The sequence below is a fragment of the Corvus hawaiiensis genome, chromosome Z (genome assembly GCF_020740725.1).
Source record: "Corvus hawaiiensis isolate bCorHaw1 chromosome Z, bCorHaw1.pri.cur, whole genome shotgun sequence".
Taxonomy (NCBI): domain Eukaryota; kingdom Metazoa; phylum Chordata; class Aves; order Passeriformes; family Corvidae; genus Corvus; species Corvus hawaiiensis.
This window is the reverse complement of record NC_063255.1, coordinates 60,291,760-60,319,014: the sequence shown is the minus strand read 5'-3', so window position 1 is coordinate 60,319,014 and position 27,255 is coordinate 60,291,760. Positions and strand designations below refer to the sequence as shown.

The window sequence follows — 27,255 nt, the reverse complement described above, 5'->3', positions numbered from 1 at the left end:
TTGGGGCACATCAAGGATAACAGATCAGTAACTTAAAAGCCATTTTTATTCCTGTGCAGCTTTACCATTCTCTGAGTGTATGGAAGGATCTTGAAATTCTCTATATAATATGCTTTTTGACTAACTAAGTTTTGTGAAGGTGCTGCATGTCAGTGTTAGGAGATGCTTACAGTGCAGTTGTAGTTTTACTTTGTAAGGTAGCTAAAATTGTCTTTTATAGTTTGGATGTTTTTGGCATCCTAAATGCAGTGAGTTTTTAACTTAAAAATGTCAGGCTTATTTTGATAAATTCAGGGAGATTCTTTTCTCCAGTACATATGGACATGTGGTAATGTTACCCTCTTAAAGGCCATTTGCCCTTACGGCTGGATCTGAAACCAGATTTAGCTGAAATCTGTCCCTCAAATTCCAAAATTTAAATCCTGAAAAATCCTATTCTGCTTACTCCTGGGCCAGAATGCCTGCAAAATTTTACTGGCTTTTAAAACCTTGTCTCACCTAGTCTTTAGTTTTGTGACTAGTCTGTTAGTGACTTTGGTTCTGTTTTCATAGACAACCAGCTGAATCCTAGGCTTTAGGCAATTTCGTAGCTGAGCACCTTGCTTATAACTTAGAAGAACAGGGGTTAAAAAACTTGACACTCATCTGTCTGAATCAGTCAATGCTTCATGCCTTCCATGCAGTAAGAAGATTTGATCTCATATTCCTTGGGACTTGTCATCTCTCTTTTGGTGGTGGATTTATTGTACCACTTGTCTTAGCAGGATCTACAACACTCATTCAGAAAACGGGAGAATTCTTCTTAAGGCTAGCAGTGTCCATCATCCATGCCTCCTGTTTTTCTTAGCAGTCTTTCAGTCACCAAAATGGGAATATTATACCTTATTTCTGAATCAGATCTTACAAATGAACAAGTGATCTTTTGAGTGACTGGGAGCATGGCTATGAGATGTGATGTTGTCCTACCTGGTTTCTCCAGATTGAATTTGGAAGATTTGTCTAGGGACTGAGGGGAGGACAGCGAGTCAACATTTTTAACACCTCTTGCTCGAGTTATTTTACTGCCATGTAATTACATGCCAAATTTTAATGTAATGCTAACCAAGACTCTCCAAAGGGTCTTAAGCGTTAGTGTTATAATTAAAAACCTAACATAAACCATGGATGTGCATGGTTACTGAAAATGTTATTCTGTATTCCCTTCCCTTCCCTTAAACATTCTCTGAGGGTTTGAAAAGCTGCAAATGGAACAGAACCCTGGCTGCAGGTGGAAGGTGAAACACGGGAAGAAGAACAAGGTTGAAAATTGAGCTCGCCCTGGTGCATGTGGGTGTTAATGGAGCTTCAAGTGGTCTCCAGATGAGTGAATCAGTACATTTTCCTTTTCAGCAAAACATCATAAACAATTCATTTCACAGGACACTAGGGCCTGCTGGCATCTGTAGGGGTAAAGCAAGCAGGTTTTAGTAGTAAGTGCTGTAAGAAAAGGAGGATTGGGGGTGGGGGTAAGGAAGTGTCATGTTTTGGCTTCCTCACAACAGTATTTAAATGACGACTGTGCCCTAGGCCAGCTGGTTACAGTTAACTCTGTGTATTTAGAGCAATCAGGTCAAACATGTTCTGGAGACATCTGCTGCAGTATAGGAGCAGGACAGTGGGACAAGGAGTGAAGTCAGTTTACAGAATATGCATCAGTGTGTCCAGATCCTGTGGCCTAAAAGGTACTCTAAACAGTCAAGCAAGGAGTTTATGTATTCCTATGCTCTTTATCATGCTGGTGTAGCAAGGCCTCAAAAGTAGAACTCAACAGCTTTTCCTCTTTTTCTGAGAGGAAAGTGTGTAGCATAGGGTCTGCTGAGTCTTAACTTCACTCATGTTTTGCTTTACATTAAGGAGCTCCCTGCATTTCCCACTGTTTCTGTGAACATTTGTGGATGCAAAATTCTAGAAATCATGTGCAATCATTTTTGTAAAAGCTGTTTTTAAAAAATGAGGAGAAACATATAGAGAAGATAGCATTAAAGGAGACTGGGAGATTGTGCCGGTTTGGCCAAATTTAGAAATATATCCTCTGAGAGAAGGCGCAACCACCCTCCCTCACCAGGTTTGGGAAAAAATAAATTTTCCTCGAAGGAAAGTGAAGGAGATAAAAACTATTTATTTAACAAACACACGGGAAAAGGAAAATAATGCTAAATGATAAAATCTTTCACTGTAGAGAAAAAACCTGGGAAAGTGTTCGAGTCCTCCCTTTGGTCTCCTCAGAGCTGGGACTTGGCCCAGGGCCAGGCCCTCTGTGCCCGGTGGAAAGTCCTCCTGATGTGCTCTGATATTGAAGCAGTCCACAGTAAAAGGGAAAAAATCCGGCATTCCAGGGAAGGAAAAAATTCAACTTTCAGTCTCCCTTCGGAGAAAAAGAAGCTGAAACTGGCCAGAAGCTGATGGGGAAGCAGCAAGCCGGGTGCTTCCTCGCTCCCCCGCTGCAACTGGAAAAAAACAGTCGCTATCTCTGTGTGACCTTGAACAAGCTGCAAACTGCTTTGAAAAAGTTTTGCTCAGTTTTTCCTTCCTCCTCTCAGGCTCAGTTTAAAGGCATAGAAAGGCACAAGAATTAATTTCTGGGCATAGGGCAGCAATATGGGATGCACATCATAAAGTCACCCCAAGACAGAGATTTAATTGAACAAATACTCTTTTGTAGAGCAATAGCACTTTTCTCTTATAGGGACTCCTGTGACAGTGTTTCAAAGATTTTTATCTCTTTTCACAGATGAGGAAGCTGAGGCAAAGGCATAGGCAATTTACTTGGCTCTCCTGTGCAAGTATTTATTTGTATGGGATGTGGATTTTAAATGAGTAAAATCAAAAGCTGTTTTTTTAATGCTTTTAGTGGGAAAATGGGTCATGCAGAGCTCTCTCAGGATTTTGGACACAGCATTACTCAGATCCATTTCTGTGTTTGTAGAAAAACCTAATATACATGTTTGCTTAGCAAAGGTATATCATTGCTACTGATGTGCAGGCAGAGAAAATGCTTCTTACATAGTCACTGCTCTTACAGTTTCATCTGTAGAGTTAAAAAGCAGAATAGGTCAATGACATAAAGATTACTAGCATGTTAGTTTTACCCTCCTGGACTTGAGAAGACCTTAACAGGGAATTGATGTTGCTAACAATGTTTCAACCTTCCGTTTAAAAAGATTGTATGTGGAGAAAGAGAGGGAAGTACTGCTACTAATTTCAGATTTTGCTAAAAATTTGAGGTGTTCGGTTCTGATACTGATGTCATAATCACATAGACACCTGCACGTTTATCACTGTTTCAGTTAAGCTGCATAAACTTAACACCAGACAGGATCACTCTAACAGAAGTTTTATTTAAAGACCACTGTGGGCCTGATAAAACCTGTTTTCAGAGGAATGGGACAGACAGAAGAATACAAGCGGAGGTGTGATTATCTCATAGCTACTTACATCTGTATTAGTCAAAACCCCTGCTAAAATGTCCAAAACCACTTGTTCCCTTCCAAATAAACAGACGCTGGGTGTAAGTGAACAGCTTGTGTTAAGAACATCAAGCTGCTAATAAAATTCTGCAATAGTTTTCACATTTATTTAATTTAATCACTCAGTAAATATAATCCTAAGAAGTATCTTGCAAGAAGGAAATGTACTTTGTGAAACTTCATATCCCTGACAGAACCAGAGCAATGGATGGTTCTTGACATCCAGTTATCTCCCTACCTGCTTTAAAAAAATAACATGCCTGACCTTACATTTGATTATTCATGTATCATCCCTAACAAACCGAAGCAATACAATATCTCCAACTTGGATGATTCTTTGTAATACTTACAACTTAAGAAGCTGGTTCCTACCTTAAAACTTTCTAAAAATAACCATTCAAAAGTAGCAGAAGGACCACTGTCTTTTCTCTGTTTTTTTCCTTTATGATCATGAACTGGATCAGTGAGTTTGAAATTAACTAATAGGTGGCACTGAGAACTCATTAAGAAATCAGTCTCTTTGAAATTCAACATGAGTAATGTCCACCACCCTTACAGATTGTTTTGTGCCACTTGAGAATAGTAATGACAGACTATGATCATAGGAATTACCTTATGATGAAGACATAATGCTGTGTGATTAAAGACTGTGTCTAGGTTTCTTCAGATCACTGGACAGTATCAGCACCTGTTAGCAGAAACTAAATTTGTACTTTTAAAGAGACTAAATATTCCAAAACTAGTCAGTTGAGTAATTTTATCACATGGAATATCGCAGGAGAGCATGGTATGTAGCTAATGTTATGCAGACAGGGAGTCTTGATAAGTATTTGTTTCTTTTGGATCGGTCTTTAGAAGAAAGATTTCATCTGTTTCTTTTCAAGGAAAAATTAAAATACCTATCTTCTGAAGAACTTTGAGGATTAGTAAGTGGTGCTTTTTTGCATCTTGCCGCTACACCTTGTGTCCTTAGAGTGTTCATTTTTCCTCTATTGCACTGTATTTTGAGTATGTTACTCCAGAATAAAAGGAAATTTATGGGAAATGTGAAAATCTTTTAAATGCAAGTGAGTAGATATGGAAAGAATATCTTCTGGTGTGGTGTTGTATTATATTTTGTAAATAAATTACAGCTGTACTTCAAGCACTGGCTTCCATTATGGCTGGCTACTATGATGAATGGCGTATTTCTTTCTGGAGCCATTAAGAAAGAATAACTATGGAATAGGTGAGTTGATATTTGGTCATTCATCCTTCAGAGAGGAGGTGATGACATCAGATCTCCTTTCAGCAAGACATCTTTGGGAGCTATATAAGACCAGTGTAAGTACAAGGTCCCTCTGCAGCTGCAAAGCACAATGCCCTTCACCTGCAGGCTGCAGATGACTTACCTAGATGGCCAGGACACATTTTAATATGTATTTCAGATGCTGACCGTGTGAAAACTCAGCAGTCAGCATCCTCGAAGCTGACTCTGGATTTAAATGAGGACAGCAGTTTGCCTGGGCTGCAGGTTGCTAACTTCTGCTCCTGGCCATGAGTTCCAGCTGCTGCACCACTTTGCTTTGTGGTGGGATTTTTCCTCTGATGAGGAAGGGGACCATGGCCAAAATAATCTCTTTCTGAGACAGTTTGCCTGAGTTGAATTCTTGGCATTTTTAATAGAAAATAATGTAGTTGTGTATATAGCAAGAAAATGCACATTTCATGAAGTAAGTGCAGACCTGCCCACAGCTTTATTACCAACAATGGCCAGTATGAACTGACTAATTTTTGTCCAGATTAGTTACATCTGGAAAGAAAAACTGTTTTGTTGATGGTGCCTCCTCTTCAAGACATTCTCAGCTAATTAAGATGCAAATTCCTCTTATCTGTTACATGGTGGGTGTCTGGGTTAGCTTTTGTGTCCCAAAGATGTGGGTTTGGTTTTGAGTGCCTTGTTCATGTTTCTTACTGGTAATATCCTGAGACTAACCATTTCTCTATGTTGATATATTCTTAGCAGATTTAAACAGCAACTAAGATTTTAAGGCTGCAATAGGACATTTGGGACCAGGTAACTCATATTGTACTTTTCAGTAGCACCCAAGCCAGACCATCTAATGGGATATTGCAGTGCAGTAACTCTCACTGACGGAGCTGCACAGTCACACTGCCGTTGCCAAGGGTAACTGCAGTAAAGGCAAATTCAGTATTTAGAGGCCTAAGTTCCCATCTCAGTATTCCCATGGGGTGTCTGGATGCAGTTTCTCTGCTGTGCTCTTCCTCCTCTGATGTATCACTCACTTCCTGTGCTTTATATTCTTACAAAGTAATGCTTAAACTCACTGTTATGGTCTTTCAATAGTATTTTGCACTGATGTGAGTAGCAAACATCAAATGATCATTCAAGATAATGAATGAACCTGGATTGGTGCTGTTGAAGTTGTGAAGAACATTAGAGGTCAAAAATCAGCTTTGCTTTGTACCCTTAGCCTCCATCCAAAGTCAGGAGTGGCAGTTGAAGTTAGGTCTTAGGGTTTTCATTTGCTGTTTGTATGAGGAGCATTTAAAAAGTTAGCTTTTATTAAAGCTGATCAATCTGAAGCTAGATGCATGCTGAACACGCTGCCCTCTTGATATAGTCAGTAACTGCAACATCCTGATCAGAAATTAAAATGTGTTAAATATTAAAATTTATTGAGATATAAGATGCTAAGAGTCTTAAACCAATAAAGAAATAGAGCTTTGCTGCACCTTTATTTAGTATGTATCTTTTTCTGTGTTTTAGGGCATTGTTCCTTAAACCAGAAAAAAAACAGAACAAGAAAGGAAACATAGCTTCTCCATGGAATAGTGTCAAGTCCCTCCAGCTTAAAAAAGCAACTAGTACAAACATTTTTTAAAAAGCATACTGCATTATCAGATTAATCATTCTATTAATCATATCATTAATCATATTCAGAAGTGTAGCTTGCTTTTCGGCCCTTTAATGCTGAAGTTAGATGGTTCTGGTAGACCCTCCTGTAAAGTCCAACATGCATCTACGAAATTCAACAAAATCTTGACCTCAGGTGATATGTTTTCAGCTCAAAATGTCCATCTTCTTTTTTGAGTAGTATCTCTCTGGCTTTCTGCATGTTGATGTTCAGTATCTTTCTAACAAAGATAATGATTTTATTGCAGATGTCTAGTAGCCATAATATCCTAATATATTTCAAGGATTGGTAGTTTTATGCTGTACATCCATTAAGTAATAATTATTTTTATAAACTTGCTGCAAATTATATGTATGTATAGTCACAGATCCACAATGTTTCTGGAACATATTCTTTTTTAAGAAAGGGTTGTTTTGATTTGGTTTAAATAATTGTAACTAAGTTAGTTTAAAATCCCATTAAATGTTATAAATACTGCGGCCTCTTATTTAGACAGACTCTTCGTACAGCTGGATAATCCTTTTGATGTTGGTTTGGAAAACTCACTGCAGACCAGGAAGAAGAGAAGAAAGGACTTCACCTTTCCTTTAATACTCAAAGATAGACCCCCAAAATTCACAGAGATGCTTCTGCACAGCCCTTACTCATTCTGCAGACGACATCTTCAGCAGGTGAGGCAAGGGATAGTTTCAGCAAGGACAAGAATAAAATGGCATAAATAGTAACCAGCCTAACCAAAAAAGTGGGTTTAGATTCTCTCCAGCTGAGATTCCATCAGAGTTCAACTGATGCAGAAACAATACAACTTAAATTGATTTCAAGAGAGATATAGTCTCACAGAACTTCAGCTGGCAATTGAACTCTCAGATTCTAAACCCTCTTTTTACTATGTATGCCCTAATAATATCTGTAAGAGGAAGAAATGTGCATTGACATAAGTTGAAGGTAAATTAGGGTCAAGACTTAGGATAGAGTGATGTACCTCAATGCTGTAGTGAGTAGCAAGCTTTTACATATTCCATTTAAAGGTAATGAAGGCTCCAAAATCGGCAGTTTCATCAGGGAGACATCCCCATGACTCATCTTGCGTAAGCAGAGCTGAGTCCTCATGCCAAAAATAGAATAAAATACTCCCCATTCTATGAAGTGAAAGCAACATAGTTGTGGAAAATAATTTTTTCTCCCCTTTTTTTCTTTTTTCTGGTTTTTCTTTTTTTCCTTTAGCTTTATTTCAGTCGTGATATTGTGGCTCTTAATTAAGCAAGATTTTCACAAACTCATAAAGTCTCAGCATGTCATTAAAAAAATAATGAATCAGATGAGCTTGTTTGTGTAACAAATTGTTACCACAACCAGATCGTTCAGTGACAACTATTTTAATTGTGATAATCCTTCAATTTGGAGGGCATTTTATGAAAAATGGACATTAATTGTCCTGTGTTCCATCATGATTTTAGAAATTGTGTCTTTTTAAGGACATTAAGAAGTGCTTTTGTTAGATGTCTGGAAAAATAATCCAAGTAAGTTTTTTCTTTTATATCATATGACTGTAAATGGCTTAGATAAAAAAAAAGGAGCCATGTTTTTACTGCGTTTTCATAGCACCATGCCCAAAGATGTATTTTTTATCTCTTATATTTTGTCATAATACTATTTTTAAACATAAAATGTTAGTCATAAGAAGTCAAGACTTTTGAAGTAGCAGTAGCCATGACAACCTTCACTCTTGGGGGTGCGGTACAAGGTCTGTTGCTGTGTGGCTGGACGTATACTGCATGTGACTGAATGAAGTGTTACTGTGTATGGTAAAATTACTTATGACTTCATTAAAGACTACTTTTTCTAGGTCACGCAACAAATTAGCTGCAAGCTGCAATTCAGGATATTAGTTGTCACTGCTATGCTTGTTCCATCAAACAGTGGATAAAGACACTGTTGTGCAAGCAAGATCTATTAAACAGTGCATGTTTTGTGGATTATTCTTTTTATTTCTTTCTCTTTTCAGTTTTTTTTTTCACATTCTGCTTACTTTTCTTTATTTCCTCCCTTTATTTTTCTTCTTTTTCTGTTTTTCTGTTTTTCTTCTTTTTCTGCCTCTGTTTTCTGCTCTTGATCATCCTTTGTACTTAGCACTGGTGAATTTGTAAAACAAGTAAATAGACTTTTTTTTTTAACTTACTTGGGAGATACACCTTTTTTAACCCCAGCTGAGTTGTACTGATCTTTAACTGCATAATTCTCACTGCAGTCATTTGGAATAATTGTGATACCTACCTTTAAGTATTTCAGAATTAAAATACAACATGTTTTCTGAAGACATGTTTTCCCTGAGGACATGTGGAGCTCACCCAAGCAATATTTAAAGGAGTGATATTCTCTTGAGCACCTTCTGTATTCAGCAATGCAGTTAGAAATGTCTGAGTGAAACTCTGAAGCCCCTGTTGCTGCTGTACTGCAAAAAAATTTTCTGTGAGCAGGGTTTAAGCTTTGTACATACAGCAAAGGTGCTTATGATCATGTATTCTTGTCAATCTATAAATACCAGATTAAAAGAATATCAGAACTTATTTAGCAAACATTAAAAAAATAGGGTTTTCTACAGAGTTTTTGTCAAAATAAATTCAAACATGGTTTTGTAGCACTCAGGTATTAATTAATATGATGGGAAAGGACGTTATGAATATAGTGAATAAGGAAATGATAATGAAACTGCAACTAGTGAAAAAATAGTAAATGTTTACATATTTTAGTGATATATGCAGAGAGCATATTAGGAGCTAAATTAAAGTTACTTAGTAAGTCTAATTGTGCCATGTCTTGTATTTTTTAATGTGTCTATAAAGCATTCCTTATCTCTAAAACAATTTTATGCATTTGGCTTAGTTTATCTGCTTTTATATCTCTAAAATACAGTTACATAGACAGTGTTTTAGCAATAAATATAGAGACAGTATTTCAGAAATAATTGTAGGTTGTACTCATTAGAAATACAATTTATTATTAAAGATACATTAATTATGGTTACATAGTGTTATAAATTTACATATTAATATAAATTTAAAATATTTAATTTAAAATTTTAGGTACATATATCAAATCAATAAATATGTGTCTTCAAGTTAAGACAACTGCTACATTACTTCTCTGAATGTTAAGGAATTTTTACTTTTCAGTTGGACAACTAGAACAAAGCTAACCTAGTTTTTTTTATAAAGTTACTTGGGAATGAAATAAGAAAAAATTGTATCCAGGAAATAGCACCTTAATAATTTTACAGCATCTTAGATCCACTTGCTCAATATTCAAACCATTTTCTGATCAAGAAAGAGCAACTTACATAAACTACTTGCTTTGCATGTTGTTTATACGTCTGGATTTCTGGTAAACGTGGGAGTTCCTCCGCATTAGTACACAGCCAACAAGAAGTTAACAGTTAGTTCACTAGTACCTGTATTTTTACAGGTGTACACATCAAGCTGCCCTGACAGCAGTGTGATGTTTTGTGTAAACTGTGCTGTTTTGACAGGCAATGACCTCTGTACTTGAACATAAATATTACATTGGCTTTCAAATGGCAGGAGGAGGTTAGTGTAGAAACCATCCTCCCTTTTAAGGATCTGATGGCCCCTGCTTCTCAGGGAAACCAGTGTGAAGAAGTTCTATTCTTGCTCTGTTGAGGTAGCAGAGACCTGGAGTCTCCTGTCCTTGAGTCTGTGCATGGTGACCCTGACTGCTTAGAGGGAGACTAGTGGGGCATTTGCCCTGGTCCCCAGAAACAGGCTTGGAAGGCAGGGGACAGGGTGGTAACGCACTGTGGACTATGACATTTAATGAAGTTATGTGTGCTAAGCAAAACACCTAGGAAATTCCAGACAGGGAGGCGGGAAGAATTTGGGAAAGATTCACTGGGGCATTTCAGATTAGGTAGTGAGGTGACAGATTGGGCATGGCAGCTTTTCCCCTAGGGAAGTGAGGAAGAGCCTGGCACTTTAGGGTGCTGCTGTCCAAGAACTGTCAGTACCATCTTCTCTTTTGGCCTAGTCAAAATGATCTCTATTGCAAAGAATCACAGAGGTGACAATCCTGCTTGTGATCCAGCATCTTCCACTAGAGTTTTCTTTTCATTTTTGTTCATTTGTACAAATTAAGAGAAGAGATAAATCTGGTCCCAGGAGAACTTCTTGTGATCAGCCCAGAACATTCTCATGCACCACACAGGCCAGTTACATGCTGCATGTTTGTATCTCATATAAGAGTGTGAGCAAACTGACTAATCAGATTATATCAGTGGTGCAGCTGGCATATTAAATAATGTAATAACCCTTACTTTGCTGAATTTGGACATAATCATGTCAGTTGTTCTGGTGTGTTTGACTTCACACCTTCAAGACAGATCAGTAATTTCTGTATTCAAAGAAAATCTTCTCTAAGGCATACAGTATTTGAGCATGTGGAAGGTGACACTTCACCGTGCCATAAATCGAGTCTCTCCTGATGGGAGAGAATTTGCTGAAAGTCCTTGCAAGGAGTTTCAAAGATAAAGTGAGACGTCTTTTGTAGTTTCAATGCTTCTAGATAGTTGTTTATTAAGTCTTATCAGAGGAACTGAGCCACTAGCATGACCCAGGTACAGCATAGAAGGAGGAAAAGTAGGAGTGAGAGCAAGAGAGAGAGCAATTATCAAGTTTTACACAGCCTTTTAAAGATATTTTAACCAGTAGTTACTGAAAACGTACATTATTTTCACTTTCTTACCAATTATTCAGTAACACAACTAGGAACTGCGGAATTTTCTATCCAATCAATCCAAACTACTTTTACTGCAGAACATGGAGTAGTAGAAGAAGGAGAAGAAGGTTTAGAGAACAACAACAATCCTCCATTTTGATATTTTTTACCCTTATCCGTTTACTATAAAGAGAAGCCTAAAACCTCTAAATTTTTCACCCTGTGGCAATCTTACATAGTAGTCTATCACCTAATTCACACCACTGTATTTTCTAGTTGTTGTCTGACTGTTGGTAATTTTTTCCAAGGTTTGAAGCTAAAACAGTGTTGTTCAGGGGGGTAAGAACCCTTAAAAACAGGCAGAGAAATATTCTCGGCACTCTGGGTTCCTACAGAAGGTGAGCATGGACTGCATTATGTTTACTCTAAAAGGTGATAGTTGGTTTTGTTTTGAACTGTGGCCGATGTGACTACTCTGTTTCTTTCTCTTTGGCATTTGCACATACCAGAAAGTCAGTGGCAGCCTGTGTCTAAATCTATCTGTGATAGAGGGATCACTTCCGATACAGCATTTTGTCAAGACTACCCACTTTGGGTGTGTCTTTTCTGAAAAACTAAGATGAAGTTCTGTGTTTCATTTTTTCATTTACAAGGCCGTCCCTTGGATTTGAAGGTGGTCTTTTTTTTTTTTTTTTTACCTATAAACCCGGCTGAACCAGCATAAAAGAAACCTGTCTCATAAGCCAAAAAGAACATTAATCTGGAGGGCAAAATGTAGAAAAGGGTAAGTACAGGAATATATTGAGATCCTATGTTTTGTGGTGGTAAAGAGTTCATTATTCCTTGAAAGGAATAGCATAGGGGTTTTTTATTAGTTGGCTGTTTTTTAGCCTAGATTTTGTTGTTGTGGTTTTCAGCTAATTTATTGAAATAAAATGCTCTGACATTTTCCTGAGTATTTCAGAATGGCTCAGGAAGCTTTTTAAACAGCCTAGAACAATGCTGGGATACAGCAGTGGAAAAAAATCTGCTCATAAATAAATTATATTTACTGACAGGAAGTCAGTATAGTTCTCTGGTAGCGATTCTAGCATGATAATGCAAAGTATCCTGTAGTTCTGAAAGGATAGTGGAATTTTCTTTTTTTTTTTTTTTATTTTTTATTTATTTTATAACTGCTTAGGAATGCCTTATTTTGGAAGAATTCCTTATTTTGGAAGAATTTATCAGTATTTTAACCCTTGTGTGAAATACTTCTTTCAAATTCTACCTCCTTGAATGCTTACAACAAAGCCACACAGTAAATTTAAAACACAAATGACTTATTAATGATCAGGTAATGACCTCTGTTTAAAGATTGGTAAACCTTTTTCATAGCACAAGTGATAATGTTGAAGTTGCATGTCTATATAGAGACATGCAGTGTGCTGCACAGAGCAGTCCCATGTTATCTTATCTGAATAATTCAGGGCAAAAAAAGGCAATGAAGCTGGTGAAGGGTCTGTAGCTCAAGCCCTGTGAGGAGCAGCTGTGGGAGCTAGGAGTGTTTAGCCTGGAGGATAGCCTGGAGGAAAGGAGGCTCAGGGGAAACCTTATTGCTGTCTAGAACTGCGTGAAAAGAGGGTGTGGTGAGGTGAGGGTCGGCCTCTTCTCCCAGGCAAACAGCAACTGGGCAAGAGGAAACAGCCTCGAGTAGCACCAGAATAGGTTTGGATTAAATATTAGGAAAAACTCTGTTACAGAGAGGATGATCAGTCATTGAAAAAGGCTGACTGGGTTGAATCACCATCCCCAGAAGTGTTCAAAACTCATGTGGATGTGGCACTTAGGGACATGGTTTAGTGCTGGACTTGGCAGGGCCAGGTTAACTGGTTTGGACTTGATGGAGATATTTGAGGTCTTTCCGACCCAATTGAGTCTATGATTCTAAGACTACATGTGAAAAAGATGTATTTTTAGTAGTGATTTACCTAAGAGCAGTGGAAAATTGTTGATAAAATAAGGGTCCTCAAAACTCAAAATTGACTTCTGGTTATCTGTGCCTGCTTTCTCACTGTTTTGAAGGTGTGAAGCATCTGCCCTTGGACAACGTTTGCTTCAAAGACTCCCAATGCCCACCTACTCTCTCTGCTTTGTATCTACATGAGCAGCATTGCACTGCACTGCATACAGATGCATCCCATGAGATACAGGCCTGGTGGATTTATTTTCAGCCTCAATGGGCCACATTTTGGTTTTGCAATGTGTAGAGCTCTAGACCAAGAGCTGTCACAGCTTACTGGATTCTATTTGTTTTTTCAGATAACCTATTTCATTGTGACATGTATGACTCCCATGAAACCATGAAAAATTGTGAGGGAGATATGGGACCTCCATCACTGACAATATCACAAGACAATGATTTCGTCTTAAATATAGTTCAAAACTTCAGCAGAAGAGAGAGAACAGAGCTGACTTACTGTTCCTGGTGAGGAGCTGATGAGCTGTATTATGTGTAACTGGAGCTTATGGAAGTCCCTCTGAGCCTTGCAAATACTGAATTGCAGTAGCGAAGCTGAGAAATAGCCGACTGTCAAATCACTATCTCAGGACAGCGCCAAATAGGCACCAGAGCTTGAAAGCACTCTGCAACTGATTAAAGCGCTCTGCTCAGTGCTATGCTAGAGAGCCTATGAAAAAGCAGATACTTCTTCCAGAAAACAAAGCAGAATTTAAAACATCTGTAGGGCTGAGAGTTCAGCATCACCATTATCTAAGTCAGAAGATTTTTAAAAGGTGAGAACAAGGACTGAGAGTTCATTGAAGCAAAAATCTGTGTGTTATAAAGAAAAGATGAATTAAGACTAAAAGTTTATACTATAAGGAAACAAAGACTTGTCTGTCTCAGCTTTTATGTCATCAGCAGTCACAGTGGGTCTCTGTAAGCAGAGTACATTCCGTATATAATGTGATCATAGTTACTTCTCTTTTTCAGACAGTGGTAGGAACAAATTTGAGTTATGTTTCTGATTTTGTACTTCAGGAAAACACAAAGGTTTTAATTCTTCCATTGCTGTAAAAGCAATATTAATTTACAGAGTGTACAGGAAAAAAATATGGAAAATTGTTCTTATAAGTTGAATTGAAGCTTACATGTTTGAAGAAATTGCTTCGGGAAAGCTGTGTTAAGGAGTGATTTTGGGTTCTCTAAAGAGGGTAAAACAAACCAATTAATGTAACCTAGAATGACATATGATCTGTTATTGAGTTTTTAAGGTAATTAAATGACCTGTCTAAAGGTGCTTAAATAACTCAGTACTGGTAAATGAGGATAACATAGTCTGATCTGTAAGTCACCAGCTTGTATCAAGATGAATTGTGTAGGTGGAGCTAAAAGTGATGCTCCTGGTCTGCTGCAAAGCAGTCTGATATCCTGCTTTAAAACAAAACTGACCCTCTACAGGGAATTAGTCTTTTAACTCCCAGGAATGTTGCTGTGAACACTGAGTGACATAGCATCTTACAAACAAACTTCAGCTGTTACCAGTCCAGGAATTTATGGCCCTGGAAAAAAACAGTTTCTCTGACAATTTATGTAAGTTTTCAGTTAAATAAAAATGAAGTGTTATTTCTAATGTGTTTCATTTAATAACATCTCTGGGACTCTGTGTTCTGCTGTGTCAAAAATATTATTATTCAGTGCAGGGTTTTGCCTGTTCTTTGTTAGAAATGGAGTCAGGTATTATAGAATAATTTCCAGGCTATTTGTGACATGAATTTGTTTTGCATGATATGTTAATGTACAGTCATATCAATAACCTGATTCAACATTTACAGAATGAGAGCACTGTTTTTCAAGTTATGTTCCCTCTGGGCCAGTTTCATAAATTGAAATTGCTTGCTAATGAACTCAACTTTTTGTGGATTTTTTATTCAGCAATACTGTATATAGATCCAAGGTTTCTCTGCTATGCAAACAGATTGGTATTAGCAGGAAGCATATTCTAATCTTCTGTTTACACTGCAGAATTCAAAATATATTGTTCACTTTTGCATTTTTTCACATAGATCTCCTTATGTTTTTTACCTGTTGATAGAACTGATCCTGGCTGAGTTAACTGGTAAGGAAGCCAGCGTTTGCTAGACTTATTCTAACAACTAGACAATTCATTCTCATGAAAGCTAATATGATTCAGGAAAATTAATCCAACTGTAGATTTAGTTGGCGAAATACACAAACAAATTTTAACCTTAATATTTATAAATGAAATTGAAGCTATTCATCTTTGAGTAATAAAATGCCATTAGGCACTTCAGAATCGGAACAGAATGCTAGTATGAGAAAACTGCGGTGGTGGTAGGTGTGATGTGTGGAGGCACTGCATCATTTTGTTACAAAGGTATCTTTTTACTTGTCAGTAGGTGAAGGGAGGTTTTTTTATGGGCTTCGCTTTACTGGTAAATTTTTTGTATCAGTGTAGCAAAGTGGGACCACAGTGTTTATTTTCCGAACTGAAACTCTATGGACTTGCAAACGGATGCAGAGTTTGCAGGTGCTTTCTGCAGGACACGTGGTGATAAGGCCTGTTATATAGGTCATGCTTTGAACTTATTTATTGGGTTAGCAGTCAGTTGTTTTGGGACATTTGTATGATATAAAGTTTCTTGCTAGCATACTCTGGGATTGCAAATAGTCCAAAATCTATAGTAGAGTTGTGAGGTTTCAAGTAGGTGAAGGAGAAAATCTGGGGGAAGGTTTTATGGCCTATTAACTCTGGGTTGGCATTTTTTCATTTGCAAGCTGTGTGCTGTGTTTTGTATATTCTAGTGGGCACCTGTTGAACTGGTATCTATTAGCCTACTAGTTAACTGCTCATCACAATAAATGCAAAAACCCACAAAGAATAAGGGAAAGATCAGAGGAAAAATGACAGGCACAGGAACGCTTCTAACCTACTGCAAAGTACACTGAATCAGGGACTTGTCATCATAAAATACCAAATAAATACCATCAGAGAGGGAATGTTGGACAATTATACTTAGTGCAAAATCTAAGATGATTTAGAGAAAAAAAAAAATCTACCACACTAACTAATTGAGGGAGATTCTCCTTGTGGTTTGAACTGACAGCAGAGAAATCCTTTTCTTGGAGAACTCTCGCACAGCTTAGTTCATTCCATTCTGTGTCCCTTCAAAAGATAACACTTGTTTCTTTGACCCAGAGACTTCCTATCCACTGCATGCATAATTACTCCTCTTGCGGGAAGTCTCTGAAATAAAAAAATCAAAATGTGTTGCTGAAACCATTGCTGAGTGTTTACATGAAGGTAAGACTGCAGATGTTGAAATGCTTTTCCAGTTCATGGTCTTGCAAAATTGTTTTTATTTCCAGAATGATTTCTTCCACCATGAGAAGAACCACAGCAAAATATTTAAGAGAAGAGCTAGATGAATTTAATTTCATACTCAAAAGGAGAAATGTTTTATGTAGTGGTTTATTTGAACATCCAGTGCAGCTACAGGAATTACTTTGGTAATTTCTCTATGCAAAACTCCTAACATTGGTACTGCAGAAAGACAGTGTTATAATGACAAACATCTTTTCTTGCCATTATATAGCCAGCTGCTGTACATGGACATTAATCTGAAGCTGAAACAAAGTTGAATCCATTCAAGATATAATATTTCCCTGGGATATAATCCTTGTCCAGTAGCTTTAGGTACTGCTCAGAAAAAAAATGGTGTCAGTTAGTGTGAGACTGAGGAAAAGTAATAATTTGAATCTTGGTTTAAGTGGTTACTAAGAGAGGGAAAAGAGTTCTGTTAAGTGCATTATAAAGCATTTTAACACTGTATTTATTCCTTTTAGATCCAAGTTTAAAAAATGAAATAATTTCCATTTCTCCAAAAATACTCTGTTGTATGTGACTATTGTTATACCACAAAAAGATGCTGATCCTTGTGTTTTGAAGACTATGATCCTAGAGATCTAGGGATTTTTTTAATAACAAAACCCCTTATTCCTAACTCTGTTAACACATACGTTTCCTATTTATTTTCTACTTAATAGAATTATTTTAATTCCACTGGTGCCTCTCTGGAAACCTTAACTTAGTCACAAATGAAAACTGGAGTGTGAAGCGTGGGAAAGATCCAGCTCTGCAGCTCTCCCATAGTTTGAAAGTGTTGTGTTTCTCCTGGAAGTATGAGCAACACATCTTTCTGTAGGCAGGTGTGACTGGGTCATGTCCTTGGGGCTGCAGGTCTCAGGTCAGGCTGCTTGGAGCTATTGCTGTCTTTCTCTAGCTGAATTCCAGCCAATCCTTTCTCAGTACCCAAGCTATTTTGATGCCTGTTACAAAGGTGGATTTAGCTTCTTACTGAACTGTGAGTTGGAGACCTTCAATTTATAAAGAGGTACAATTCACCCCAAAAAGATACTCTTTCAAATGAAAGGACTAGAAATTTTCCCTCTTGTCCAGTTCAGCTGAGATGCAAATCACAGAGTCTAGATGATTGCACATAATCTCTTAATCTAGCAGAGATTTTTCTTGTATTGCCTCCCTACCTAAAAAACAACAGCTGTCATTTTCTACATTCTCTGGGACCATCCTTCCTCATGTTCAAACCACCTGGACTGGTATTTTTAATGCTGGTGAATAGGAGCTGCACAGCTCCATGCTTACATTGCAGTTTGAGCTATCCTTTTTCATTTTAGATTTGTATAGCTGAAAAATGTCTGCATGCACTGGCATTTCTTTTGTTTTGTGTCAGTTGTTTTCTGCACTGTTTTTCTTGTTTTGATTGTTCTAATTTTCATCATTCATTTGTTTGATACTAGATGCTTTTCTTTATATGTATTTTTTTTCTGCAGCTTTGGATATTATTTTTATTGCCTTTACAGTTCTGTTCTATGTGGGTTTTTTTGCTTGTACTTTCCACTAAGTCTACCTTTCATTTCATAAGTCAGAAAAGGTAAAATTTTAGGCTGTATTTCTAGGAAACAATATTACTGGTAACTTTACTGACAGTTCAAGATTTGTAGAATGACATTATAAGTTTGAAAAGTACTATAGAACTGTCCTTGAACCTAGCTTGAGACACTGCATATGTCTTTAGTTGTCTATTACAGAATGACATTTAAGCATCTACTGCTGTTTATAATTTTTATTTTATAGCTGCTCTCTTAAAAGTCTATACATAGGCCTTACAAAGTTCTAAAAAACCTTTCCGTTCAGTAGTGTTAGATGTTAGCAGTGTGGTGAACTTGAGATAAATCACTGGCGCATCCAAGAGTTAAAATACCCACCACCATCTGTAATGGGGAAAGAGCTGTGTGCTTGTTAGGAAAAAAAGCTCAAAGATTATATTCTCTGAGTCATAGCTACACCAAAGTTTGTGTAGCTGATGTAGTTTAAGCTAAAATGTGTACAGAGATATATCTACAGTTTTTCAAGTGAAGGATTAGCTTTGCTCAGATAAAAACACAGCATCTTGCAAAACAAAGTTGGAGCATGGTTCCTCCTGAACAGTCTTCAGACATAAAAACTTTTAACATATCTCTAGTATCGACATCATACAATAGCAAAGTATGCTCTGTGTCTTTAAAATGATGAATATAGAGCTTCACATAGTGGTGGTATTGTCCAAGAAAATAAGATCTTCTCTATCATCATCTTGAATATCATAGTATAAGATCTCCCTGTTATCAGTAGTAGCTGGCAAAATTGACAATAGCTATTGCAGGTTGTACATCCTTATTATGTAATTTAAAGTTCAATAAACACTGAGTTATTCTGAGGAACAGACTGTAATAGAGATTCCTGGTAATGGTACCCCTGTAAAGAGGGAGGAAGGTGTCTTAGGGAGTCAGATACCCTAGTCCTGAAGAAAGTGAATCAGGTAAGGAGTAAAGTTAGGCCTCTGAACTTAAGAAAACCAGACTTCCAGCTCTTCAAGGAGATGCTCAATAGGATTCTCTGGGAAACTGCCCTCAAGGACAAGGGAGCAGAACAGAGCTGGCAGATCTTTAAGGAAGTCTTCCATTGAGCACAAGAGCTGGCAATCCCCAGGAGCAAGAAATTTGGCAAAGAAGGCAAGAGACTGGCTTGGCTGACTAGGGAACTGCTGGTCAAACTAAAGGAAGAGAAGCAAATGCAGACAGCAGAAACAAGGACTCATAACCTAGGAAGGGTATAGATGAAGTTCAGTTGCGTAGGGATGGGGTAAGGAAGGCCAAGGCAATGCTAACCTGAAATTGGCAAGGGACATAAAGAATAAAAAGAGCTTCTTCAGGTATGTTAACCAGAAAAAGAAGGTCAAAGAATGTGACCCACCCTCATAAAAAATGCTGGAAAACTGATAACTATGGATAAGGAGAAGGCTGAGGTACTCAACAAATTTTTTTGCCTCAGTCTTCAACAGCAACCTATCTTCCCACACTGCTTGAGGGGATGGACAGCAGGATGGGACTGGGGGGTCTAAGTACTCCCAACTGTAATTAAATGTCAGCTTCGTGATCACCTGAGGAACCTGAGTACACATAAGTATAAATGACCCAATGAGCTGCATCCCAGAGTCCTGAGGAAATTCGCTGATGTAGTTGCCAAGCCACTCTTTCTGATATTTGAAAAGTCGTGGCAGTCAGGTAAAATCCAGGGGACTGGAAAAAGGGAAGCATTGTACCCATCTTCAAAAAGGGTAGATATGAGGACCCTGGGAACTACTGACCTGTCAGCCTCCCCTCTGTGCCTGGGAAGATCCTGGAACAGATCCTCCTAGAAGCTGTGCTAAGGCACATGGAAGACAGCGAGGTGATTTGAGACATCCAGCAAGGTTTCACCAAGGGCAAGACCCCACCTGGAGTGCTGTGTCCAGCTGTGGGGTCCCCAGCACAGGAAGGACATGGACCAGTAGAAGGACTGCCACTAAGGTGATTAGAAGGATGGAGCACCTCTCCTAAGAGGGAAGACTAAGAGAATTGGGATTTAGCTGCCTGGAGAAGAGAAGGCTTTGGGGTGACCTAATTGTAACTGAAGTAACTGAAGGGAGCTACAAGAAAGGTGGAGAGAGATTGTTTACAAGAGCATGCACTGACAGGACAAGAGTGAATGGCTTCAAACTGAAAAAGAATAGATTTATATTAGCTATTAGGAAGGCATCTTTTACTGTGAGGGTGATAAGACACTGGCACAGATCTGCCAGGGAAGTTGTGCATGCCCCATCCCTAGAAGAATTCAAGGCCAGATTGGATGGGGCTTTGAGAAGCCTGGTCTATTGGAAGGTGTCCCTGCTTTTGGACTCTATTGGGACTGAGAAACTAATACCCACAGTTGAAATAATGTGCCAAAGCAATGAATGCAGCACTGATGATTGGCTCAGATTTGAGACAGGTATTAAAATTTTTCACTATCATCTTACAGTAGGTTTCCTGAATTTCCTCTATGCACACATTTCATGTGTAAAGCAAAGAACTAAAGTGACGTAATATTCATAACTAAGGTTGCTGGTTACAGCATGTTTGATGCCTACTGTACATGTAAAAGTTTCAGATGTACAATTAATATGTATGTTTTTATGTTCATTTATTATTCTTTCTCTATGAAACCTCTATATTAAGCTCTGATTTGATAAAAAGCATTCTATCACATCTTTGCAACTCTCTATTTGATGTAAATCATGTATAAGCATGATCAGACTGCACAGCCAATCTGAGGATTCCAGTGCATCCTTCAGTGCATTTCCCTCTGTCTCATCAGAGCAGTGAATTGCATATTTGGAGCTTCAGTGTTTGTGATTTCTGTTTCTCTAGTGTCATTTCTATTGTACATAGATTGTTCACCAGAACTGTAGTTAGTAAAGTATTTCAGTAGGTGGGATCACTGGCAGATAGTTAATTTTTATTTTCTTTCACCCATTTATTTTAGGGAGAGAGACCTCTGAGAGGGTGGGGGAGAAATGTCTGCAGTACAGGGCAGATGGGATTCCAAGAAAGGAAATGTAAGCATGTGGAATGACTGAAAACAAAACAGCTACCTGTAGACAGTAAAAAAACCTGCAGAGGAAGCTCAGGAGGAAGAATAGAGTTCCACAACTGGACAAGCACTGGACATTGGATTATTATTTTACCATAGGCTAGTGGTACAGTATGGACAGCTAAGGGAGCTGCCTATAGCTGAAAATGTATGGAGCTGAATGTCAAATATTCTTATAGTACCTGCTATCTTGCATCTTCTACAAAGTTACCTTTTAAAAACACCCTGTACCTTCTACTTGGAGTAAGAAGAGGTCAGACAACAATTACTTCAGCAGTGGGAAAATTTGTGTACAAAAACCATTTCAGGATCCATTTTGTATCAGGACTGAGACTGTTTCAAGATGCCGCAAAAGTTATCCACAGAGACTGAGCATTTTTGTTCTTTTTTTCTCCTTCATCCTGGTTTGGGTTTGGTTTTTTTTTCACAGCATTGTATAATATCTCTCTTATGACTCATGGCTTATCTGACATCTTCCCAAACAAAACTGCAACAGTTGAGGCTGACCTGATAATAAATTGGACATGCCTAGTAAGAAATGTTACTTGTGTGGGAAGTGAGAGCGAGATTGTTTGTATAAGACTGGATTATGGTACTTCAGAGAATATCCCTCAAATCCAAACACTGGTGAGAAAGCTGTGTGAAAAAGGATGGGTGTATAGCTGACAGCATACCTGCTAATTCTGTGCTCTTTAGCTGCCATTGAGAGTGCTTGCAGAAAAACAAAACACAGTTTTGTGGTGTGGATAGTGGATCTAAGCCTTTATACTGCTATATCAGTAGTATATTTCTTCTCTGAGAGAGTAGTATTTATAAAGCATAAAACTGTACCAGTGTAAGAAAAGAGTGAAACAAATTTTGAATGAGGACACATTTTACTTCTGAGTTGTTGCAATGAAATTCTATCTATGTTGAATTCTATGCCAGTAATGGTTATTAAATACATTGTAAAAATGTCTATATGGTGAATACTGTCTTCTGTCTGTGCAATCCTAACTTAGATCTGACTTAGATCTATCTAGGAGTATTTTGTTGGGGTTTTTTTTAATAGAAATTGGTGGCAGGTAGATTTTTAAAATAAAGCATTTGTCCTCTGCTTTTCTTGAATAAGAGTGTTTGCATGATTTAGGAAGCTTTGTTGGCATGACTTCACCATTTCTTCAAATAACTAGTGCTCTTTTAAGAAAAACTATGAAAAAGTTCACTCTTCACTCATTTGAGGGACCTGTCTTATCTCCCAGGGTTTACAGCAGGCAACAGTATTGAAAAGGTGGTTGGTTTTGGTTTTTTTCAATGCTCATAATTTTGCACCCTAGAACTCCCTTTTTTTGTTGCACCCTCAGTTTACAAATCAGTAAAAATGTACTGTGTTTCTGAAACTTTATATTAACCTATGGTGCTTAATGATTACCAGCCTTAAAGCCAGCAGATTTCTTTATCTGCATGCATTTCGAGGTGATGCTTCTGTAGCTCTGCATTGCAGTTGTGGCTTAGTTATACCCTGCTTTCTTAAAATTTCTTCTCCTCTAAATATTTAACTTGATAAAAAGATGGTGAACAGATGGTGAGATTCCAGGGCAGACCTTTGATCAAGACCAATTGTTATCAGCCTATAGGTAGAGTATGAACCATTACCCTGTGAAACTGATTGAGCCATATTTTCATTCATCTGCTTGATCATGCAGACAGTAGAATCTCTGACTAATTACTGGGATAATCTCAAAAAGCATCAGTACCAAGATTAGTAATGCTAGGCATCCTGGCCTTATCCTACCCCTTACAGTAGTTCCCACCCTGTTCAGAAAGGAGCCTGCATTTTTCTCTTTATTCTAATGCAATTAAAGAAGCTTTTCCTGCATTTCTTGGTGTTCCTTGCCAGTTCTGGCTTCAGCTGAGCTCCAAAGATTTCCAATGTTGTCCCTGTACATGCAGTCAACAATCTTAACATTATCAAGTTTGTTGCCTCTGTTGGTCAAAGTATTTCCATGAGGTAACTAGGAATATAGAATTGAAAATAAAGCATGGGAGTGGTATGTCTAGACACAAAGGTTTCACTAATTGACTTAGTCCTTAAAAATTTTTACAAATACCACCTGGGATAAAACCCAGCAATCCTTTGCAGTACATTGCTGCAATTGTCTCAAATATCCACAAAGCAGCAAGACATGTCTGAAAACCCTTATTACTATTTTCTCCATTGAGAAGTCTGACAGATGTAATATGAAATCACCATTCTTATTTTATCCTTTGTAAAAGCTGGTGATTTAAAAGCAGAACCTTTAATTAGGTACAGCAGGCTACCATCCAGTAATTTTAATGTCTCAGTACAACCAAAATACATAGCCAAAATACAAGTCAAAATAACTCTTGCCTACATACAAAAGAAAGTAAGATTTTCTGTGACTTAGCAGCCGCAAAGTCTGTAATGAGAGCCAGAATGGCTTTACCCAAGTAAGAATGGTTGATCACTAAACTTATCAAGAGCTGTAGATGAATGGATTTTTAGTAGGTAATTAAATTAAGAAACACTATATAATTAAGCTCGTGGATCATGGAGAATGTTCCTTGATATTTTTGCTGTGCAAACAAGTTGTCTCTCTCTTGTGTATCTAATTACTTAACACTTTCTAAGGGCACCTTTCTAAGTGGAAATCACCAGAAAAAATCTCACTGATGCTATGATAAATCAACCAGACTTGGTGGTATTGACACATATGGAGGGATTCACACATTCTGCATTTGTAATGTTGTCTTCTGCCTTTCTTACCTTACTTTGTAACCGACACATATTTACTGATGACTTAGTTCTCAGCACAGCCAATATTGTGGCAGAAAAGGCGTTGGTGAATCAACAGGTCACCAACCTCCAGTGCAAGGTATCTTCCATACGATCTGTTAAAAACACAAGATACCAAGAAATACTGTAAGATACAAATTCATCATATGAGGAAGAGCATGATTTTCTTGCCCTCTGCAGCCTTTCAAGATTGCAGAAGATTTGCTAACTTGCATGACACTGAAACTAGTTCTGAGGTAGCAGAGAATTTTTGTGGTAGAAGCTGAGAGCAACCTGCTTAAATATGTACTATCCACGTACAAATTTCTCCTGTGCACTAGATGACCTTAATAGTTTCTTTTGGACTGCCTCCACTTTCTGTGAGTTCCTTCTTCCCTTCACTTGTTTCAAAATATTAATTCAAACTGTTTGAGGAATTCCTAAACATACCTAAATCGACTCTATAGTGTACTGGCAGTTACTATTTCTGGGTATTGTTCAGATGCCCTAAACTGTAAAAATCTTTCTGAAGTTATTAATGGTACTGATCTTGTGGGTTCCCAACTTTACAAAGGGCATCTGAACCAGAAGCTATTACACAGAAGAGATTGCAGGGAAGAACAAAACATCATCGTGCTGTATCATTTGAGTTGTTTGAACAGAGCTCAGATCAGTCATCTCCTTGATTGTATCACATGAGATGGCCAGTGTCATAAAAGCTTCAGTTTTATTGCTTTTGTTTGCAGCTTGCAGGAGGCTTTATAGCTTCATGAGGAATGTGAGAGGCTTTTAGTTTTTAGACATATCCTTTTGCTGCATTTTGTATGTCAAAATTCCGGTGTACATCTCCTCAGCACTGGCAAGCCTGTGTGTACCTCAGCCTCAGCAGTGGCAAGCCTGCAAGTCCTGATAGATTGAACTAGCATGATGAGGTATACACTGTGTGTAAAAATAGTCCCAGTGTTACCCAGGCAGACTTACAGCTCCAGGATACAAAAGAGAGAAAAGTTGAGGAAGTAGATACTACTCTTCATGCAAAGAGCAGTGACATAGAAGCATTAGCAGCCTCATTTCAAGAAAAGGCTAGCTCTGTCAGCTTGTAGGTTAGTACATCTGGTCCCAATCTTGCAGTCTTTTAGAGCTAAAATTTCTCAGAATTTTACATAGGAATTTTTTCCTGTGTCAGGAGAACAAAACTGTAACTTGGTATTGTTTTGTGTTGATTTCTTTTTTCAGTTTCAAATTTTATTATAATTGTAAAATTTGTTGTTGATAAAGCTATTGAGGGCATAATGTCCTTATTTTAGGGTGTTTTTTTCATACGTAAAACTTAGGGGTTTTTTTCCTTTTTTTTTCTGACACGCCCACAGTATGAGAAGGGAGTACTCATTTGCAATTCTAACTGTTCATTTTGCTCTGTTTGACAGAAGCAACATCATATGTTAAGAAAAAGTGTGTTGGAAAAAGCCCAACTTCACAAAAGAACTTTATACAGCAAATAAGAATTAGAAACTTATCAGTTACTCCTAAAGATAAGTAAAATGTTTGTTATAAGAGCAAATTACATGCTCTTTTCCATTAAGCACAGTAATTCTTTCTTCAATTTCCTCAGTAATTTAAAGTAGCATTATCCTTCAGAGTGGCTGTGCTGTGGTAAGATAAGCTTGAGAATGAAATAGAAACTGTAGAGCCGCAAAACCTTTTCATCTCCCCACTTTCTACTAAAAAAACCCGGGTCATCAGCCATGAGAATGGAGAGCACTGCCAGGTTATCTCAGCAAAGGTTGTACTGCTGCTGAAACTGTAAAAATACTAAGTCAGGGTAGCTCGTGGCAGAACTGATGCATGAACAGATTATACTGTGGTATGTAGTGATCAGAAATAAAAGCAAATGGTTGGGTGGCCACCAGGACACAAGAGCTTGTAATGATTTTTTTCTGACAGCTCCACAAATAGATGCTGCCTCATGTTTGTGAAGTACAGGAGATAGTGTGTAGACGGGAGTATCCTTTCTTCCCTTAGGAAAAAGACTTTGGGTTGTGACTTTTTACCATCTTTTGACATCTTTAAAAGGAGATGCAGTTGGCTTTAGTTTTCCTAATTCAACCCCTCCCCATGACCCCTGTCCCCTTTCAGAAGGGTAATGGCAGTACCAGTTGTACATTTCTGTGGTGCTGGAAGGGAGTCTTCTCCAAGCTCCTGGTTTTCCACCACTGCAAAGGCCAAAGCTTGCTTTCCCATGTATCTCTTTAGTAAAAGTTCTAATACAAGCAGGATTTAATGGCCGCCTTGTCATGGTCCACATATTTGTAGTGGAGAACCTAAGGAAGGGTTCAAGAGTAAGAAGTGAAAAGTAAGTATTGAGACCACCAAGAATATATGTATCCATACAATTTTTTGCCCTGATTTGTCAGACTGTGTTCACCAAGCTAATTCACAGTGTCTTTATAAATGATGTTCTTTTAGCTTTTGAAAAGTCCTGCTATACTTGTGTGTCAAGAATATCTTTTTTTTTTTTGTATCTCTTGTTTAGCATTTGTCCATGTTTATATTGGCATAGAGTGTCTGGATATGAGATTCTTGGACCATAATCAGGAGGCACAATGTGACAGATTTCTAAATCCCATCACAACTCCTGCATATTTCAAGGAGAAGATTAAAAAATGGTTTATTTTTCTGTATCCTATCAGTCACAGAGTAGCTAAAGAATTGGGTCACAGGGAAAATGTTATTCACAGTTCATCCATATTCACAACATAGCTAATTTATTGTCCACCAGTCTACACAACTTCAAAGTGAGTGACATATTGAGCATAAATGGAGTATGAAAAAGGAGATATTGCAAAATCCAGTATGATTTATCTGTCTCCATACTTCCTAGTTTCATTTCTAGATACTTTTCAACCACTAAAATCCTGGGTTTTGAATTGCCATTAGCTAATGGTGAAAGAGAGAAATACTAGCACTTATATATGTACATTTATACATATATATACTATTTATATACAATAATTTTATTTATTATTTTTAAAAAACCCATTAATCCGTATTGATATGTATTGTAATCCCTAACACAATGTAAACTGATGATGAAAAACTATCCTGCAAATTTCATACCAAATTATTGTTGCCAATCAATGTAGTAGCTCAAGACACAAATCATTCTTTAGTGTTAAGGAGAAGATACAGAAGTTGTCTTTTTTTTTTTTTTTTTTTTTTTGGATGTTGGATGATGTAATGCCATTATCCTGTAAAGCTAAGTGTTAAGGATGATGTACCTAGGAAACGGTCACGGTGCTTGCTATCACTGGATT

General features: G+C 37.7%; 1 protein-coding gene and 1 long non-coding RNA gene across 2 annotated transcripts in view; both read left to right on the top strand.

The window, feature by feature from the left end:
- SH3GL2 (SH3 domain containing GRB2 like 2, endophilin A1) overlaps window positions 1–27,255 on the top strand; it is a 92,583-nt gene that overhangs the window by 31,006 nt on the left and 34,322 nt on the right. The window lies entirely within an intron of this gene.
- On the top strand, window positions 13,421–22,125 carry LOC125320311. The gene is made up of 2 exons (XR_007201069.1): window positions 13,421–13,927; window positions 21,058–22,125. It is a non-coding gene; the product is annotated as an uncharacterized LOC125320311 (long non-coding RNA).